This window comes from Polypterus senegalus, chromosome 4 (assembly GCF_016835505.1).
Source record: "Polypterus senegalus isolate Bchr_013 chromosome 4, ASM1683550v1, whole genome shotgun sequence".
Lineage (NCBI taxonomy): Eukaryota > Metazoa > Chordata > Cladistia > Polypteriformes > Polypteridae > Polypterus > Polypterus senegalus.
This window is the reverse complement of record NC_053157.1, coordinates 92,522,689-92,544,252: the sequence shown is the minus strand read 5'-3', so window position 1 is coordinate 92,544,252 and position 21,564 is coordinate 92,522,689.

The following is a 21,564-nucleotide window of genomic DNA, read 5'->3' as shown; positions in this document are numbered from 1 at the left end:
TTTTCCTTTTATAAATCTTAACTTTTCTGTGGAAGGTTGCATACGCACATTTTGGGATTGTTTTTGTGGGTATGCCAGTTTTATAAATCTGAATCCCCTGTTCTTGTGCTCAGCAAAGGCAAGACTTAATGTTACAAAGAAACTCTTAAACCATTTGGTTACAGGAAATGGCAAAACTAGAGCAAACAAATTCACAGAGAAGTGCATGAAAACTAACTCCACTTAGCAGAGAAAATTTATTCTACAGATATCATTACGAATCAGAGGTCACAATTAGAACATTACCTAAAGAAGGGTGAATGATTTCTATGTATCCTAGAATACATACTCTATTTCACATATTTGGGCTATCCTAACAATTTACAGGTAATTTCAGAGTATGTGAACAATGCCAAGAACGTCTAAGAAAAGCTGTTTGGCAGCTTCGCAGTTTGAGGCCTAGTGTTACTGGCCCAAACGTACTAAGCTAATACATAAGGGATCAAGAGCTGAACATTTTGGGCATGTACTCCTCACATAAGATGTACTTACATATATGCGAAAGAAACAATCATAAGAACCTTGGGTGATAATGTATGGAATGTCTACAATTTATTCAACTGTTACAATAGAGATTATTTCTTTTCTAAGGTTTGGTATTTAAAATAGTTTCTGAAAATTGGTCAAATGTGAAATGAAGCAGCTGTTATCCATCTGAACCAAGCAGTAAATTGTTGAGTTAAATTACCATTACATGGCTTAGGGCCTTTTGCTTCACAGCCACTGGTTTTCACCAGCTTCTGTAGTGGATGCAGGCAGGAGTGAAGTAGCTGTGACATGGCATGTGTCACTTTCCTGGGATTCTCAGAATTGTTTATTTTGTGAATTGGTTAAATTAAACAAAACATTAATGAATTATTATCAACTAATGCAACACAAATCAATTGGTCCCTAGCTATATATTCAGGGAAAAACAATAGGGAAATCAGAGGTCACAGAGTTTTTACAATTATGAGTAAATGTTGTGTTGGTTTACCATGGTGTATGTAAAGAATAAATGCCATTAAATTCATGGGATCTAAGCTGTGTCTGGTGACAGTGGATGATAATTTCCATGAGGGGAATTTGAGAAAAAATTATACTTTATCAATAGAAATAGGATTTTAGGATGTCACCAACATCTGAGAATTTATTATCTTTAATTTTGAGTTCATTTAGAAAGCAATATGCTAATGAGACCTTTATTTTCTACTACATTTTCCCCAAGTCTGTGTGGGTTTTCCTCCCACATTCCAAAATATGTTCCATCTGCAGTGGGTTCACTTCTGACTCTAAATTGGTCCCTGTAAGGTCAAGTGTGGTTGTGTGTACGTAAATGTGCCTTGCCTAATTTAGGGATGTCTCCTGCTTTGCCCCCAATGCTGCCAGGGTGGAGTCTGGTCCTCTGTGACCCTGAACTGGATTATGAAGGTTTTATGTATCATGCTATTTTAATAATAACCATGCTGCTCATTCTACCCAATAAAATATGCTTCTTAGAACCTGCATGTCTTATTTATGGTAATTTCATGTTCTGCCATCTGTTGTTTTTTTCCTTGTATAACTAAATCGCACTTATAAGTAATGTTCTGGTCATTTGTGGTGGAGGAAAAAAAAAATGCTCATAACCAGATGTCTTCTTTACAACTGTCTAACACTTACATTATACCATCCCACTACTACCATTGCAAAAATTCCAGCTATGCTATGACATGACATTTGTTTCACGGAGGATGGTTGTTGTCCGTACAACAAAAATGTTCTTGGTTTCTGGTGGAAATTTTAATGGATTTTTGAAAAACTAAAGGTTAAGCTTGGGAACAACAACTACATTATCAGTATTAAAATTTTAAAGCTTCTTGCCGGTTTATTTTGATAAAGAACTCTCTCATGTGAATACCGGGCTGAGGTCTTAACATGCTGTTTACGGTCAGCAAACTATAGAATTTCACTGTAACGGGGCTAGACAGACTGTGCCCAGTGATGTGTAATTTCACTAATGATCTCATGCAAACATTTTCTAATGCCACTATACATTCTTTAGGTCACAAATAAATTTTGATCCTTAAGTGAAATATTCATTTAGGACATCTGATTCTTAGCACCAGTATTGTTCTATTTTGGTATATATACAGAGCACAGTTCAGAAGTTGCCACTGTTATCATGAATGTTTCGTGTTTCACAATAAGAGAGATTCGGCAGGAGTTTGGAGAAACATAAAGATTTAAATCAAAACATAATATACTATCTATATATTACCGTGACTGCACACTTATTAGTTGTAAAACAGATACTGAAATTAAACTATAAAGAATTAAATAGTAGAGCAAATACAGGAAGTGTGTCTTCATTAAATTGTTATTGTTGAAGTTAGCCTTGCTCTGCCGTACAAATAGCACACTGGGGATTTTCCTGTTTTGAAATGTGATTGCTGAAGGAATGAAAGGTGAATCGAAAGTGACAAGCTATGCTCGGCTCACAGGGCTGTTGCAATCAGAACACTCGACTATGTGTTTTTTTTTCCCTTCTATAGTGTACTTTATTTGTAGCAAGGTAGCTTGCTGTGAACACAATGGGCTCATAAGACCTTGATGTTATTTGCAGATTTAATTTAAGAGTCCTGCAAAATGAGAACAGAAACACACATCTCCTTTCCTGAGGTGAACACCTTAACAATGTAATGGGTCAATTAATCCGCTGCTGTATCAGTTGCCAAGATGATGAGACCTAAATGTCCCAGGTGAATTCACATTCTTCTACTTTATCTCCCCTAATTCCATTTCCCAAAGCAAATTACATCAGGCTTACATTTTGCAGGATTCACAGCTTACTGGCAACACTCCTTCCTGTAAGATGACTATTGGATTTAAACCCAATGGGATATAGAGAAGTCATTTGGTGGGCAAATCTCGTTCACTCATGCAGACCAATTAGAAGGAGGAGGAGGAGAAGAAGGGAAAAAACACTAATGATGTATTACTGAAAAAATCAGCAGGCAAAAATGAAAGCCTGAAATCCTAGCAATAAAAGTTAGACTTGTATTTAAAAAAAGTTTACATACAGTAATTAGTACTTAGGTACCTAGCCACAACTTTAAAAATAAACAACTGAAATTGTTTTCTTCTTACAGCCTCCCTAATGTAATAAAAAAGCTCTACAAATTACAAAGGGGGATATAGCTGATATATATAAATAGTGAAAATGCAATGTCTCTCAGATATGCATCTGAAATGCAGACCAAGGCACTACAACGGTCAGTAATTTCAATTGAACATTTTGAAGGATTTGAAAGGTTTTCATTGAGAAAATAATCATGGATGAGAGTTAAAACAATGCCTTAAGAAAAGCTAATCGGTAACTGCATGTATATTCTAGGGATGGGACATTTGACACTGAGGCTTCTAAGCTTACATTGGTTTAATGAAGCTCACTGCTACAAAGCTTGTATCAAAGCTTTACAAACACGGGACCGATAACATACAAAGCTTTGAATGTGAAATCTTGGTGCTGTTCCACATGCTATGAAAGGGGACGTGAATCTACCACTCGTATGTTATAAACAGAAAGCACTAAATTTAAATTTGGAACCTGTAATCCAACAATAAAGTAAATTTGATGCTATACTATTCTTCTGTACAAGAACATGCCTTGAATATTCTACCCAGCTACAGGCACAGTTTGTAAACTTTCTTACATGTGCACAACCCTCACATGATCAGTGGTGGCTTATACTATATGGTAATGTCTCTTCATTTGCTCGTTGGCTCTGAGCCCTGATGCATTGTTGTTCATTATATCTTCATCGTAACGCTGCGGTCAAGTAGTGTCAGCCTGGAGTATGCAGCAGAATTAGATGCTATTCCATCAAATAAAATGAGCAGAGGCGATAAAAACAGTAAGCTTGCCCAAGTCTCAAAATAATTCCAACTAGTGCATTAGCATCAAGTGGTGGTTCTAAGGATAGTGAGCTACCTAAAAGCCACATGAAGAGGGAGAAGCCATTGACACTTGGAGCAGGTGAGCACTGGTCCAGTGCTACAAGTATAATATTCATAATGGTAGCAAATTAAATCTTTAGTACAAATGAGCACATGATTATCATAAGATCAAAATGAACACTGAGTGTTTTTTTCGAATTTTGCTATTTTAGTTCACCTGTCTGATTAACTATGTGGTCAACAAGAGCGAGGAGTACTTGGGTTGTGTCGAGCTTGATTTGACTGGTTTTTTTTTTTAACCCACCCGATGTCACATGTTTTGAAGCTTTGGATCTTTTCCTGGCACATTCAGGAAGAAGCTTCAAACGCTTCATAAGGATTCATCCACCCATCACCAGTATCTGCTCTGTTAAATTTAATAACACAGAAACTGGAATTACTCACTTCTGAATATAACTAAGCATCCTGTTTGCCATTGCCATAGTCTGCAAAAGTGTTCATTTGTATATATTTTGAGTGATTTTTACCTCATATCTAATTCAGAACTTTGTGTAGGTCAGTGGCATTGTCCGATTTAATTATGTCCAGTTACTTACATTTTCTCTTAATTTATGGTCACCATTATATTTGCCCACATATTTATGACATGTTTGAGAGTATGTCCATGGATGTAAAGACACTAAATGAAAATAATTCCAATCTGCTCTTGGAGAGAGTGATCAACCTTTCTATAGTACCCAGGAGCTGCAAATATGACCAATTACAGTACCTGGGACCTTTTGTCCAATTAGGGCCCACACTATGATCAAGTTAAAAAATGCAAGGATAAAGTGCAGGTAATACAAAATAACTAAACTCACTGAAAGACCAATACCAATCCATGGCAATCCCAGTTTTGACAACTTCCATTTCAAAGAAAGAATCCCTGCACCCATAAATAATTGTTATATTTGTTTAATCAAATTCTGTAAACATCTAAGCATCAAGTTATTCTTATTTAATTTATCACTATTTTTTATTTTAACTTGTATAAAATATAGATGTTATGGTGGTGTGTGATTAAAGCTGCAGAATTCTAAATTCATGCCCTGACATGGGAGATGCCTATGTAGCTCTGGTTTCTCTGACACCTTTCTGACATGCAGGTTAGCTTGACTGGTAATTCCAAATGTACAGTGCAGTGGTTTAGCTCCTTGTCCAAGGCTAGTTTCTCCACTGAGCCCAATATTGTTTAGACAGACTAGCAACTCCAGTATCTCTTTTTTGTCAATGGAAAGTACGGTATTAAATTACATAAAATGTTTTCTGTTTTTATTTAAAAAGCAACAGCTAGCAGGATATTTCTTTTAACAAACATGCATAAAAGTTTAGTTTTTTAGTTACTCAGAAATACAGTATCTGATGTGAAATATGAAAGGAAGGAAAACTTGTGTCATTAAAACCTGCATGTCTTGCATGTCACCTAACCAAAAGTGATACACTATGCATAATGTATGCTGTAAAATTACTTCACAATTCAAGAGCAGAAATGCTTAGTGGTATGGGTTTATGTCAGCACATTTACCATTATATACTTTAATGTTTACAGTGATTTACGATCCATTCAGATGTTTTCTGCTCTCATTTTCCAAATCACTTGTTGAACAAACATAACTACTTTCACCCTTCAATAGACATGAACCAAATATTCAGAATGATTTGTTTGGAAAACTCATTGATGCAGTGCTTCAGTGAATTTCTAAGCTCAGTACTCTTACCTAGGTAAACTGTATATAAAAAAGACCATTAACCTTTTCCCTCATTTTTTTTTACTAAAAAAGTAATTAAAATAAACACCCCTGAACCATCAGAAATTCTAGTAAATATCATATATAATTTCTGAACAAGTTTTACAATTAACAGTATGGTAATAGTATAGTAATTGAATTTTTAGGAATACAGTACCTGGCATTAAGTCAAGAAAGTCTGAGCATGGTACAGGAAAAGATGGTAATTAACTTTAATAGAATTTCTTGCAGTCACAAAGAGCTTCAGGCGTATCTAACTTCTTTAATGAGACCTTTCAGGAGGCTAATCCCGGGGTAATGACCTGTTCACAATTGCTATAAAACCCTCTCAGTGAGCAGGTCCTGATAAGAGCTTCGCTGCAATATATTCTGAGCTCCTCAATCACCTTGAAGAAGTCTCAGTCTAATGTTTACTAGTCCTTGTTACCCTTACTTCCATTATGCTGTTGTAGTAATACTGTATATCAGAAGTGTTTTTTATTTTAAGAATGCACATACCTTACTGTTTCCCTGAGAAGATCTGCACAAACAATTAGCTGCCGATACTTTTAAGAGGTACACACAAAGAGCAAGCATTTCTAAAACATATTAATCATTGTGACCTTCCAAAAATCAACATTTGATAAAAGTTCCTCTTTGCAATGAGAATGAGAAATTCATTTATGCAGCAGCTATCTTGGGTAATTCTAGATGAATCTCTGAAAGTCTCCATTCTCCCGGCAAAACTCATTACCAGCAGCTTCCAGCAATCACTAAAAAACACCAAGTCTTCATACTTCACAACCCACTTTGTGCATTTATGCAGAATAAAAATTGTAAATCACATACTCAAAGGCCATTGGAGGCAAAAAGCAAGTGCATTCAGGATGGAAACTGGGAAGTACTTCTACACAGAAAGCGCTGTGATAATTTGAAACAGGCTATCAAGTTGTATGCTCAAAGCAAGCATTCTGACGATATTTAATGCAGTGAGATGAGGTATTGGGACAGCTTGGCTAATGATAGATAGATAGATAGATAGATACTTTATTAATCCCAAGGGGAAATTCACATAATCCAGCAGCAGTATACTGATACAAAAAACAGTATTAAATTAAATAGTAATAAAAATGCATGTAAAAGCAGACAATAACTTTAAATAATGTTAGCATTTACTCCCCCGGATGGAATTGAAGAGTCGCATAGTGTGAGGGAGGAACGATCTCCTCAGTCTGTCAGTGGAGCAAGACAGTGACAAAAGTCTGTCACTGAAGCTACTCCTCTGCCTGGAGATGACACTGTTCAGTGGATGCAGTGGATTATTCATGATTGACAGGAGTTTGCTTAATGCCCGTCGCTCTGCCACAGATGTTAAACTGTCCAACTTTACTCCTACAATACAGCCTGCCTTCTTAACAAGTTTGTCCAGGCGTGAGGCGTCTTTCATCTTTATGCTGCCTCCCCAGGACACCACCACGTAGAAGAGGGCACTTGCAACAACCGTCTGGTAGAACATCTGCAGCATCTTATTGCAGATGTTGAAGGACGCCAACCTTCTAAGAAAGTATAGTCTGCTCTGACCTTTCTTACATAGAGCATCAGTATTGGCAGTCCAGTCCAATTTGTCATCCAGCTGCACTCCCAGATATTTATAGGTCTGCACCCTCTGCACACAGTCACCTCTGATGATCACAGGGTCCATGAGGGGCCTGGGCCTCCTAAAATCCACCACCAGCTCCTTGGTCTTGCTGGTGTTAAGGTGTAAGTGGTTTGAGTCGCACCATTTAACAAAGTCTTTGATTAGCTTCCTGTACTCCTCCTGCCCACTCCTGATGCAGCCCACAATAGCAGTGTCATCAGCGAACTTTTGCATGTGGCAGGACTCGAGTCATATTGGAAGTCTGATGTATATAGATTGAACAGGACCGAGAAAGTACAGTCCCTCTGGTGCTCCTGTGTTGCTGACACAATGTCAGACCTGCAGTTCCCAAGACGCACATATTGAGGTCTGTCTGTAAGATAGTCCACAATCCATGCCACCAGGTGTGAGTCTACTCCCATCTCAGTCAGCTTGTCTCTAAGGAGCAGAGGTTGGATGGTGTTGAAGGCGCTAGAGAAGTCCAAAAACATAATTCTTACAGCACCACTGCCTCTGTCCAGGTGGGAGAGGGATCGGTGTAGCATATAGATGATGGCATCCTCCGCTCCCACCTTCTCCTGGTATGCGAACTGCAGAGGGTCGAGGGCGTGGCGGACCTGTGGCCTCAGGTGGTGAAGCAGCAGCCACTCCATGGTCTTCATCAGATGTGACGTCAGAGCAACAGGCTGGAAGTCATTCAGCTCACTAGGACGTGATACCTTTGGGACTGGGGTGATACAAGATGTTTTCCAAAGCCTTGGGACTCTCCCTGTTCCAGGCTCAGGTTGAAGATGCGCTGTAGAGGACTCCCCAGTTCCAACGCACAGGCCTTCAGCAGTCGTGGCGATACACCATCTGGACCCGCTGCTTTGCTGGCACAAAGTCTTCAGCTCTCTGCTCACATGGGCTACTGTAATTGTGGGTGGGGATGTCTCACCTATGCTGGTATCAGCAGAAGGATGGTTGGAGGATGCAGTACTCGAGGTGAGAGTGGGTTACTGTGATCAAACCTATTAAAGAAGTTGTTCATTTGGTTTGCTCTCTCCACGTCTGTCTCGATGGCGGCACCCCGCTTCGAGCTGCAGCCAGTGATAATCTTCATCCCATCCCACACTTCCTTCATGCTGTTGTTCTGCAACTTCTGCTCCAGCTTTCTCCTGTACTGCTCTTTCGCGCCCTGAGCTGGACTCGGAGTTCCTTCTGCACGCACTTGAGCTCATGCTGATCACCACCTTTAAAAGCCCTTTTCTTCTGGTTCAAAAGGCCCTTGATGTCACTTGTAATCCATGGCTTGTTGTTAGCATAGCAGCATACTGTTCTTACTGGAACTACAATGTCCATACAGAAGTTGATGTAATCAGTTGTGCATTCAACAGCCTCTTCAATGTTCTCACTATGTGACCCCAGCAATATATCCCAGTCTGTAGTTCCAAAGCAGTCTCTCAGAGCCTGCTCTGCCTCAGGGACCACTTCCTGAATGAGCGTGTGGTTGTAGGTAGCGCCCTCACTCTTGGTTTGTATTGAGGCTGAAGCAGAACCAGGTTATGATCTGCTTTCCCAAGCGCAGGCAGCGGGGTGGCGCTGTATGCGTCTTTAACGTTTGCATACAGTAGGTCAATAGTCCTGTTTCCCCGGTTTTACAATCCACATACTGGGAGAAGGCAGGTAATGTTTTGTCCAGCGTCACATGGTTAAAGTCTCCAGAGATTAGCACAAGTGCCTCAGGGTGCTGCGTTTGTAACTTAGCAACTGTGGAATGGATGATGTCACTCGCTATCTCCGCATTCGCTTGAGGGGGGATGTAAACAATAACAACAATCACGTGTCCAAACTCTCTGGGCAAGTAATAGGGACGCAGACTTACGGCCAACAGTTCGATGTCCCTGCAGCAAGTGGAGATTTTAACGTTTACATGTCCTGAGTTGCACCATCTTGTATTGACATAGAGAGCGAGTCCTCCTCCTTTCTTCTTCCGCAGGTACTTGCGTCTCTGTCCGCTCTAACTGTGCTAATCCGGGTAGCTCCACGTTAGCATCTGGGATGGTAGTTGTTAGCCACGTTTCACTAAAACACAGCAAGCTGCATTCTCTGTAGGTTCTGACATTTTTCACCAGCACAGCCAGTTCGTCGATCTTATTTGGTAGTGAGTTCACATTTCCCAGGATCACAGAAGGCATTGACGGTTTATAACGCCATTTTCTCTCAAATTGCCTGGCTCTTATCTTTTATCTTTGCTCCGGCTCGGCTGCCCCGATATCGTCTTCTTACCTCGTCAGGTAAATAAGGAACTACACCGGCATGAGCATTTCTTCTCAGTGCTTTAAGTTGACTACTTGAATAGCCGAGTCTCAGAGTGTAAGAATCCATGTCAAGTAGTAAAAATAGTAAAAAAAAATAAATAAATAAAATAGTAAAAAGTGTCCAGGGAGCGATTCCACATAAAAGAAAGTGGTAGAAGTGATCAGTGAAATAGAGAAAAAAAAAGTCATACACGGAGCTGCTGGAAAGGCTGCTACTCGGATGCGCCGCCGGAACTATGGTTTCCAATGTTCTCTTGTCATTTTGTAAAATTTCTTAAGCTCTTATGAATTATCAATTAAAAAAATCAATTCTCTTTTTTTACCAATGTAAACCACCTGTTATTTTGCTATAGAAATTAATACAAATGTATACAATGTTTGAATTAATTAAATTACAACCTGCATAGGAGTGAAGTTTCCTTAGAACTATTTGACAAAAAGACTTGACAGGGCTCCCCATTCCACTTTTTTTGTATTAATTGAATGGGCCATGTTAATGCTTAAATAACATATTATATGAGCACAGTGATGTTGCTGTTGTAATTTGTTTTTTTTTATTTACTAGGGGGCTTTGCCCCCTGCTTGCAACTGCTTGGCCACCCCCTCCCCAGGGCCCCACATCCACTGGGGCATGCTTCGCGCCAGCCACTTCGTGTTTCTGACTCTCGCATTCTGAAGAGGGGGGCTGAATGTATGCAAAGGAGATGTGGCCACACCTCCAAAACCCCCCGTTAAATGATGATACATTGGGAAAAAAATACAATTTTTTTACCTTCTCTATGTTTGATCAGATGGCGTGCTGCTGCTGCTTGTGCTGTGCTGCATGATCTGCATGTCTTGCTGCGCTTCGATCATTTAAAAGCCTGTACAGCAGCTGTCCTCCTTGTCTTGCAGGACGTTAAACTGTCTCAGAGAAAATCACATCTCGACCCAAGATTTTTTTTTATATAATAGAGAGTAGGGCTGGGCCATATTATACCTTTCACGGTAATACCGGTACAATGTTAGGCAATGATAAGAAAATGAAATATCGCGATAGAATATGGGTAAAACGCGCATGCGCAGTGCCTTTGTTTTCATACGCACATGGCGGAAAAAGCATGGTGGCGACGGAGAACGAGAAGGGCGAAAGCGGTTCATTGAATGAAACAGATGAACCAGAATTGGTTTGTAAAAATGGTGCAACTTCAGTGGTGTGGAACTGGTTTGATTTTCGCCCGTCAGATACCCAACAAAGCACATTTTTTGTAGAACATGCAAATGGGCGAAGGGAGGAAACACCACAAACCTATTTTATCATTTGAAGCAGAAGCACTTGTTGGAGTACAACAAAGCTGTTAAAGCACGTGAAGAGGCGTCCGCTTCAACTAGCGTGGTGGTGAGACCAAAGAAGCTGACTCAACAAACAATCGGCATAGCTTTAAATAGTTGCACGCCTTATGACAAAAGTAGCAAACGCTGGGGTGAAGTAACTAATGCAGTGATGCATTGTTTAGCAAGGGATATGATGCCCATTCAGAGCGTGGAAAGAGAAGGTTTCACAAAGATGCTTAAAAAGTTCAATCTATGCTACAAGCTGCCCACCAAGAAATACTTCTCTAAAGTCGCCTTGCCTGCTTTATATGAAGAGGTCCGTACTGAGGTGTCAAATGCATTATCTTCGGTGGAGTTTTTTGCGTCCACCACGGAACCACTCAACAACTGGACCAGACTTTCATGCTTTGGACATCGCCTGCACATTGCAATAGGTAAGTTAATTATAACGCAGTGTTCTCCCAAGCACCCGGCTAATTTAGTTCAGCGCCCGGCTGCCATCTCGCATGACATTGTGAGATGACAGCCGCAGATCTGCAGGCACAGGCAGATCTAATGATCTGCAGAGATAGCAAGGGACGAGCGGGCGGGTGTGCAAATACTGCTAAAGCTAATAGTGGGTGTCGAGGCAGAACAGAGTTCACAAGCAAAGAATATAGGGAGGTGGGGTTTTGAGAGCGGGCTGTACATGGTAGTAGCGGGGGTGTAGCAGCTTAATACAGTTGCAAGGAGTATGGAGAGGAGGGCGGGCAAGAGGGGGCTGTACATGGTGGGCAGGCAAGAGGAGGTCTGATAAAATAAAAAAAAAGTCTAGTGAAACCAGCCTGTCAGATATCAGAAAAAAGGCGTCAGGAAGTGATATCTCTGTTCTCAGCGTCAGCACAGTCTGTATAGTGCGGCTGAGCGTACAGCAGCTCTCTTCTTGTAAAGTACATAGCAAACCAAAATATGCACATACAGTTGTTTAGGCATTAGGTGTGTTCTGTGTGAAAAAATCCTTGTAGCACTCACTGTGGTTCCTGTTTAACACTAGAATTACCAGAGCCTACGAAAAAACTCGTAATTCCGTCCCACCTTAAACTGCTTCTTAACAGATTGTTAAAACAGAAACGTTTTTTTATATTCTAATAGTAGATGACAAAATGTAGGCATAAACTATATAATGTATGAAGCCTGAAGTCCAAATAGCAAATAAACATTTTCACAAGAATAACACAATTGCGCTTTTATTCAAAAATATAACTGCAGAAACAAAAAGCCGCCTTAACATGCGACATTGACACCAATTTATTGTAACTGCCTCTGTGGTTCAATAGACTCAGCCCCGCTTGGGAATCAAGAGGTCACGAGTTCGATCCTGCGCCCCTCCGTTTTGAGAAGTAAACTGCTCTTATTCTTACTGTTTTAGAATGAAAGCATACATTTGATTTCAGTCTGTAACAGCCGGTGCAATTTATGATCCTTGTAAAGGTTAGCTTTTTTTTTATTCACTTTTCATTCTCTCAGTCGTTCAGAATCAATCCATACAACCCCATCTGACACGGCTGTTTTCACTAAAGACGCTATAGCTCTGCAGTGTACCACGATGCATACTAACGCAAACACCCCCACCCCCTAACCACCCCCGCCCCCCTAACCTCCCCGGGTTCTGACACACAAACGCTGGCGAAGCTGCCTTCTTCGTATCTCACTGTCACTTGCTTTTCTTTTTATTCAGTTTTATTGAGTGTTCCTGCCAGTCCCGCATGTTGCTGTATGCTTTTCTTTTGTACTCCAGGACATGCAGAGGAAAGAATGGTAAAGACCAGTAACTTCGTCGCTATATGCAATCATCAGACACTCCCCATCTGCCCGTGTCATTCAAACACAGGAACATATATTGGTGTAAAAGTATAACAAAAGTGCACTTTTATTCAAGTGCACTTTTTCCATCGCCTTTTCCTGTAAGAAGCAATGTACACACTTCTCTCTATGCTGTGGTTTCTATTACACACCTGAAAGAAAGAGACAATATATGTGAAAATATAATCGCACTAATGCAATATTATTTGAAAACGAACAGCGTCAGATCGGTGTGAATTTATGCAGGAACTGGAAATTCTCTGATGGGGACCTTCCCCCAGGGAAGAAAGTACAGTGTCAGGTGCTCATTCAGTGTAATAGAAACCATAGCACAGAGAGGTGTGTACACGGCAACAAGTACACGTGTCGTAAATGTAGGAAGGATGGTCCTTGGGTGTGTGGGAACTGTTAATATTTGAATGTGATGATTTTATATAGCACGGAATGAAAATCTGCACTTCTTAGCATTGCACCATGCAAGATGTCGATCAATCGCCTACTGTAACTTGCTTTCTTTTTCTTCGGTTATACAGGTAGTTTTGAATAAAAGTGCACTTGTTTTGTTTGCGAAATGAAGTGTCTGCGTGCACTTTTCGTGGCATTACACATGTATTTTTTGAGCATGCCCGTTTGAGCAGTATAAAAAGTATTGAAAAGTATAACAAAACAACGGGCAGATGGGGAGTGTCTGATGATTGCATATAGCGCAGAACTTACTGCTCTTTACTATTCTCTCCTCTGCGTGCCCTGGAGTACAAAAGAAACAGAATACAGACGCGCTATAGCTATGCGTTGTACCACAATGCATACTAACGCCAAAAAAGGGTTCTGACACACAGACGCTGGCGAAGCTGCCTTCTTATCTCACCGTCACTTGATTTTCTTTTTATTCAGTTTTATTGAGTGTTCCTGCCAGTCCCCGCATGTTGCTGTATGCTGGATATGTTCACATGTATTGTCTCTTTCTTTCAGGTGTGTAATAGAAACCACAGCATAGAGAGACATTGCTTCTTACAGGAAAAGGCGATGGAAAAAGTGCACTTGAATAAAAGTGCACTTTTGTTATACTTTTACACCAATATATGTTCCTGTGTTTGAGCGACATGGGCAGATGGGGAGTGTCTGATGATTGCATATAGCGCCGAAGTTACTGGTCTTTACCATTCTTTCCTCTGCATGTCCTGGAGTACAAAAGAAAAAGCATACAGCAACATGCGGGGACTGGCAGGAACACTCAATAAAACTGAATAAAAGAAAAGCAAGTGACGGTGAGATACGAAGAAGTCAGCTTCGCCAGCGTTTGTGTGTCAGAACCCGGGGAGGTTAGGGGGTGGGGTGGGGTGTTTGGCGTTAGTATGCATCGTGGTACACTGCAGAGCTATAGCGCGTCTTTAGCGAAAACAGCCGTGTCAGATGGGGTTGTATGGATTGATTCTGAACGCGACTGAGAGAATGAAAAGTGAATAATAAAAAAAAAAGCTAACCTTTACAAGGATCATAAATTGCACCGGCTGTTACAGACTGAAATCAAATGTATGCTTTTATTCTAAAACAGTAAGAATAAGAGCAGTTTACTTCTCAAAACGGAGGGGCGCAGGATCGAACTCGTGACCTCTTGATTCCCAAGCGGGGGCTGAGTCTATTGAACCACGGAGGCAGTTACAAAAATTGGTGTCAATGTCGCATGTTAAGGCGGCTTTTTGTTTCTGCAGTTATATTTTTGAATAAAAGCGCAATTGTGTTATTCTTGTGAAAATGTTTATTTGCTATTTGGACTTCAAGCTTCATACATTATACATACATTATATAGTTTATGCCTACATTTTGTCATCTACTACTAGAATATAAAAACGTTTCTGTTTTAACAATGTGTTGACACAGATTACTGTAGAAACTGAACAGACATGAAATGCGTGTGTTCCAAATAACGATCTATTATTTCCACTCTAAAACTCCACTTCACTCCCAGATACTCAATCAAGCTGAAGTTCGTGCACATTCTAAATTGGTGGGGGGATGGAATAGCCGGCTGCTCCTAGCTTCTCTTTATCAGCACATTTAGAAGACAAAGGGCACTGGCGGAGAGGTATGAAGGGATTTAAGAAGCAGTTTAAGGTGGGACGGAATTACGAGTTTTTTCGTAGGCTCTGGTAATTCTAGTGTTAAAGTGACCCCATCTGGCGTTCTTATATTTGCTCATATTTGGACCTGCGTCCATATTGCAAAAAGTGTGCAGAAACCCTTGCAGCACACACCGTGTCCTGAGCAAAAGTTTTGTCACGGAATTGCTGAGGGTTTTGTACGGAAGCGTATTAGGGCCACGGTGAAGAAAAAAACAATACGGACACAGTGAAGAAAAAAAAACTATATTTCGAGAATAAAGTTGAGATGTTGACTTTATTCTCGACATTTCCACTTTAATCTTGACGCTTATAACGAGAATAAAGTCGACATTTTGCTACATAATTTATGACGGTGGTTTGAAAAAATCTAATAAATTAAACATTCATTTTAAGATGAAGTTTAGTTTATGATGTTCTACTTTAATGACAAACTGCGAGAATAAAGTCAACCTGTCGAATTTAATCTCGAGATAAACAGCAAGAATAATGTAGAATTGTCGACTTTATTAGTCTTAATGTTGGTAAAAATGCACATTACACCTCTGAAAGAATAATGCAAGAGCTGCTGGATGTCTTAGCATAAGAAATAAAATCTAACATACTGAAAAATATACACACAGAAAAGTTTTTCCGTATTCTGTGTGATGAAACCACAGATATCTCAGATGTAAAATAATTAATTGTTTACATTAAATATGTTTGCCAGGTCACTAAAGAGGTCAGAGTTAGTTTTGTATCAACCTGCAATATGATTGACTGCATAGCAGAGACTATAACCAGCACACTGAGTGAGACTATGGACAATCTAGGCTTGAATTTTATGTTATGTTTTATGTTGCAAAGCAACTCTTTTTAAGTTTTGTGGATATTATACATGGTTATGCTCAGGATATGTCAGCCCATTTCTACTGGAAATGTCTTTTGGTTAAACTGTCCGCAAGGAATTTGCATTTGCAGTGTTAAATTTTTATATAGCTTTAATGCACATAAAAACAGCTGCTTGTTTAAGTGAAAATAAATTGAAGGGTTTTTTTTGCACTAATAAAGTTGTGGAGTTGTAAAGTATTTTGTCTCGCGTCAATCATATCGCCAGTTATATTGTTATCACAAATGTTCAAATATATATCGTGATAAATATTTTTGGCCATATTGCCCTGCCCTAGAGAGAGTGTAATCTCAGCAATTTAGCATAATGGACAAATACAGATCTGTAGTATTGAGGATTTGGGAACTAACAGAAGCATTTCTTTGGATAACGTGTATGCTCTCCCTTTTATTACAGAAAGCACTGCTCTTAATTATAGTTTTACAGTGATCCCTCGCTATATCGCACTTTGACTTTCGCGGCTTCACTCCATCGCGGATTTTAAATGTAAGCATATCTAAATATATATCACGGATTTTTAAGCTGGTTCATGATTTCTGTGGACAATGGGTCTTTTTATTTATGGTACATGCTTCCTCAGTTTGTTTGCCCAGTTGATTTCATACAAGGGACGCTATTGGCGAATGTTTGAGAAGCTACCCAATCAGAGCACGTATTACATGTTAAATAAAACTCCTCAATGATATACGATATGCTTCCCGCATGGTGCTTCGCACACTTCAAAGCTCTAACAGCCCGTAATGATTTTTGATTGTTTGCTTTTCTATGTCTCTCTCACTCTCTCTGCTCCTGATGTCAGTCCTTTGAAGAAGGAAGATATGTTTGCATTCTTTTAATTGTGAGAAAGAACTGTCATCTCTGTCTTGTCATGGAGCACAGTTTAAACTTTTGACTAAAGGGTATTATTTCACGTCTAATAATGGGCTCTAATAATGTTAAAAAACGTATTTAGAAGATTGTAAACAGGTTTTCTATGCTCTAACTGTGAAAATATTAGATTTATAAATAAAGAATACTACTTCGTGGATATTCATTTATCTGTCTGGAGCGGATTAACTGCGATAAACAAGGGTTTACTGTATAACTGTGCGGAGAATATTTATAAACAGTGTGGGAGAGTTTCTAAGGGCTTAAAATATACTGCTCAAAAGAATTAAAGGAACACTTTTTAATCAGAGTATAGCATAAAGTCAATGAAACTTCTAGGATATTAATCTGGTCAGTTAAGTAGCAGAGGGGTTTGTTAATCAGTTTCAGCTGCTGTGGTGTTAATGAAATTAACAACAGATGCACTAGAGGGGCAACAATGAGATGACCCCCAAAACAGGAATGGTTTAACAGGTGGAGGCCACTGACATTTTTCCCTCCTCATCTTTTCTGACTGTTTCTTCACTAGTTTTGCATTTGGCTACAGTCAGTGTCACTACTGGTAGCACGAGGCGATACCTGGACCCTACAGAGGTTGCACAGGTAGTCCAACTTCTCCAGGATGGCACATCAATACGTGTCATTGCCAGAAGGTTTGCTGTGTCTCCCTGCACAGTCTCAAGGGCATGGAGGAGATTCTAGGAGACAAGCAGTTACTCTAGGAGAGCTGGAGAGGGCCATAGAAGGTCCATAACCTATCAGCAGGACCAGTATCTGCTCCTTTGGGCAAGGAGGAACAGGATGAGCACTGCCAATGACCTCCAGCAGGCCACTGGTGTGAATGTCTCTGACCAAACAACCAGAAAGACTTCATGAGGGTGACCCAAGGGCCCCAAGTCCTCTAATGGGCCCTGAGCTCACTGCCCAGCAGCATGCAGCTCGATTGGCATTCGCCATAGAATACCAGAATTGGCACATAAACCACTGGTGCCCTGTGCTTTTTACAGATGAGAGCAGGTTCACCCTGAGCACGTGACAGAAGTGAAAGGGTCTGGAGAAGCCATGGAAAACATTATGCTGCCTGTAACATCATTCAGCATGAGCAGTTTGGTGGTGGGTTAATGATTGTCTGGGGAGGCATATCCATGGAGGGTCACACAGACCGCTACAGGCTTGACAAAGGCACATTGGCTGCCATTAGGTATCAGGATGAAATCCTTGGACCCATTGTCAGACCCTATGCTGGTACAGTGGCTCCTGGTGCACGACAATTCCTGGCCTCATGTGGTGAGAGTATGCAGGCAGTTCCTGGAGGATGAAGGAATTGATACCATTGACTGGCCACTACACTTTCCTGACCTAAATCCAATAGAACACCTCTGGGACATTATGTTTTGGTCCATCCAATGCCACCAGGTTGCACCTCAGACTGTCCAGGAGCTCAGTGATGCCCTGGTCCAGATCTGGGAGGAGATCCCTCACAACACCATCTGTCATCTCATTAAAAGAATGCACCGATGTTGTCAGGCATGTATACAAGAACACAGGGGCCATACAAAGTGCTGTGTACAATTTTGAGTTGCTGCAATTAAATTTTGGCAAAATGGACTAGCCTGCCACATAATTTTTTCACTCTGATTTTTGGGGCGTCTTTGAATTCAGGGCTCTGTAGGTTGATCATTTTCATTTCCATCAATCGATGTGGCATCCTTTCGTTCCTAACACATTACCCAGTCTATATCAGTATAGATATCCAGGAGGATTTCTTTTTCCCATTGAGATCTGATGTGTTTTCAAAGTGTTCCTTTAATTTTTTTGAGCAGTTTATATACAAATAACCATACAAACATATGGTTTCTACTTCGCGGATTTTCACCTATCGTGGGGTGTTCTGGAACGCAACCCCCGCAATCAAGGAGGGATTACTGTATTATGGAATACATGTTCTAGACTTGCAAAAAATACTCTTAAAAATATGTTTTAGTTAAGGGTGTTGAACCAAAGGAAGAGGGGAATATTCACATAATTTAAACTGTAATGTGAATTAAAGAAAAAGAAAATTTATACACAAACCACATTTTTGTACTTCAATAATTAAGCCCATTTTGGGTGTTACTCCTGCTTTTCAACTCTGGACTAAAGAAATTTAATCTCTGTGAAGAAGAAATAATACTTCTGTGACCAGAAGACATCATTAAACAGGGCAGGACCAATGTACTGCGGAACATTACTATTGATAGTATATCACTTTATACCACAGCAAATATCCCCATGTTCAGATACACTGGGCCAGTTTTCAGTTACCTATTAACCATACATATACATCTTTAGAATTTGAAGGAAACCAAACTAACCAGAGGGAACCCTTGAGAGTAACTTGAAAGCACCTTGGACTCTGTTACTGTTAACCACTGTATTTCCATTTGCATTAAACACTGACATAATTACAATAATTATAATAACAAGTTGCTGTTATAAACTTTTACCACTGTATATCGCCAATGGAAACATATGTAATCAGAATATAAGTTTAATGTCACTGTGCTCTGTACAAAAATTTTTTTATATTCCACTCACATGTATAGGCCAGGCCAAAGTTAGCACACAAGGGCTCTCAGCATTTAGAATTGCTGGGCCAAGCATAGGACAAGATAGACAAAGACAGCTGGAGGAATGTTTAGTCAGCCTAAAGACAGGTGTACACTATTTTGTCCTATGTTAAAAGTCAGCACAAAATCTTCTTTCCTTGTTTGGAAATGGACTTTTTGCCAATGTGGGGGCCTACACGTGGAGAAACCAGTATAAAAGACTTGGACAGCAGCCAAATACTTTGAAGCCGACAGACGAATGGGTGATATCGTCGTCTGTCCTAAAAAGCCTTCCAGCGCAGTGACGAAAAATGGCAGACTTTATAGATCAAGATCCCATCTTGGTAATGTCTTGCTATTGGCTTCCCAACTGTAATGCCACGTAAATCGTCATTGAAGAAAGCGAAGTTATTTTCTCTTATGTGATTTTTACTGCCGTATCACTATGGGAGGAATATCGCCTTTTAATATCTTATCTATATAGTTTTCGGTTACTTAAAATGCTGCAATTACAAAAGAACTTATTCCAACTATGGAGCTACAGTGGTGTGAAAAACTATTTGCCCCCTTCCTGATTTCTTATTCTTTTGCATGTTTGTCACACAAAATGTTTCTGATCATCAAACACATTTAACCATTGGTCAAATATAACAGAAGTAAACACAAAATTCAGTTTTTAAATGATGGTTTTTATTATTTAGGGAGAAAAAAAATCCAAACCTACATGGCCCTGTGTGAAAAAGTAATTGCCCCTTGTTAAAAAATAACCTAACTGTGGTGTATCACACCTGAGTTCAATTTCCGTAGCCACCCCCAGGCCTGATTACTGCCACACCTGTTTCAATCAAGAAATCACTTAAATAGGAGCTGCCTGACACAGAGAAGTAGACCAAAAGCACCTCAAAAGCTAGACTTCATGCCAAGATCCAAAGAAATTCAGGAACAAATGAGAACAGAAGTAATTGAGATCTATCAGTCTGGTAAAGGTTATAAAGCCATTTCTAAACCTTTGGGACTCCAGCGAACCACAGTAGAGCCATTATCCACAAATGGCAAAAACATGGAACAGTGGTGAACCTTCCCAGGAGTGGCCGGCCGACCAAAATTACCCCAAGAGCGCAGAGGCGACTCCTCAGAGGTCACAAAGACCCCAGGACAACGTCTAAAGAACTGCAGGCCTCACTTGCCTCAATTAAGGTCAGTGTCCACGACTCCACCATAAGAAACAGACTGGGCAAAAACGGTCTGCATGGCAGATTTCCAAGACACAAACCACTGTGAAGCAAAAAGAACATTAGGGCTCGTCTCAATTTTGCTAAGAAACATCTCAATGATTGCCAAGACTTTTGGGAAAATACCTTGTGAACTGATGAGACAAAAGTTGAACTTTTTGGAAGGCAAATGTCCGTTACATCTGGTAAAAGGAACACAGGATTTCAGAAAAGAACATCATACCAACAGTAAAATATGGTGGTGGTAGTGTGATGGTCTGGGGTTGTTTTGCTGCTTCAGGACATGGAAGGCTTGCTGTGATAGATGGAACCATGAATTCTACTGTCTACCAAAAAATCCTGAAGGAGAATGTCCGGCCATCTGTTCGTCATCTCAAGCTGAAGCGATCTTGGGTGCTGCAACAGGACAATGACCCAAAACACACCAGCAAATCAAACTCTGAATGGCTGAAGAAAAACAAAATGAAGACTTTGGAGTGGCCTAGTCAAAGTCCTGACCTGAATCCAATTGAGATGCTATGGCATGACCTTAAAAAGGCGGTTCATGCTAAAAAACCATCAAATAAAGCTGAATTACAACAATTCTGCAAAGATGAATGGGCCAAAATTCCTCCAGAGCGCTGTAAAAGACTCATTGTTATTAAGTTATCGCAAATGCTTGATTGCAGTTATTGCTGCTAAGGGTGGCCCAACCAGTTATTAGGTTCAGGGGGCAATTACTTTTTCACACAGGGCCATGTAGGTTTGAATTTTTTTTTTCTCCCTAAATAATAAAAACCATAATTTAAAAACTGCATTTTGTGTTTACTTGTGTTATATTTGACTATTTGATGATCAGAAACATTTTGTGTGACAAACATGCAAAAGAATAAGAAATCAGGAAGGGGGCAAATAGTTTTTCACACCACTGTATCACCCCCTATCGGAAACAATAGGGTGCCTAGATCGAAGAGTAAGGAGTGCTTCCATGAAATTGGATGGCTTCCAATATTTAGGGTCGAATTACAAAAAAAGGAGTGTGGAGGTGCCATCTTAGCAGAAGACCCATCA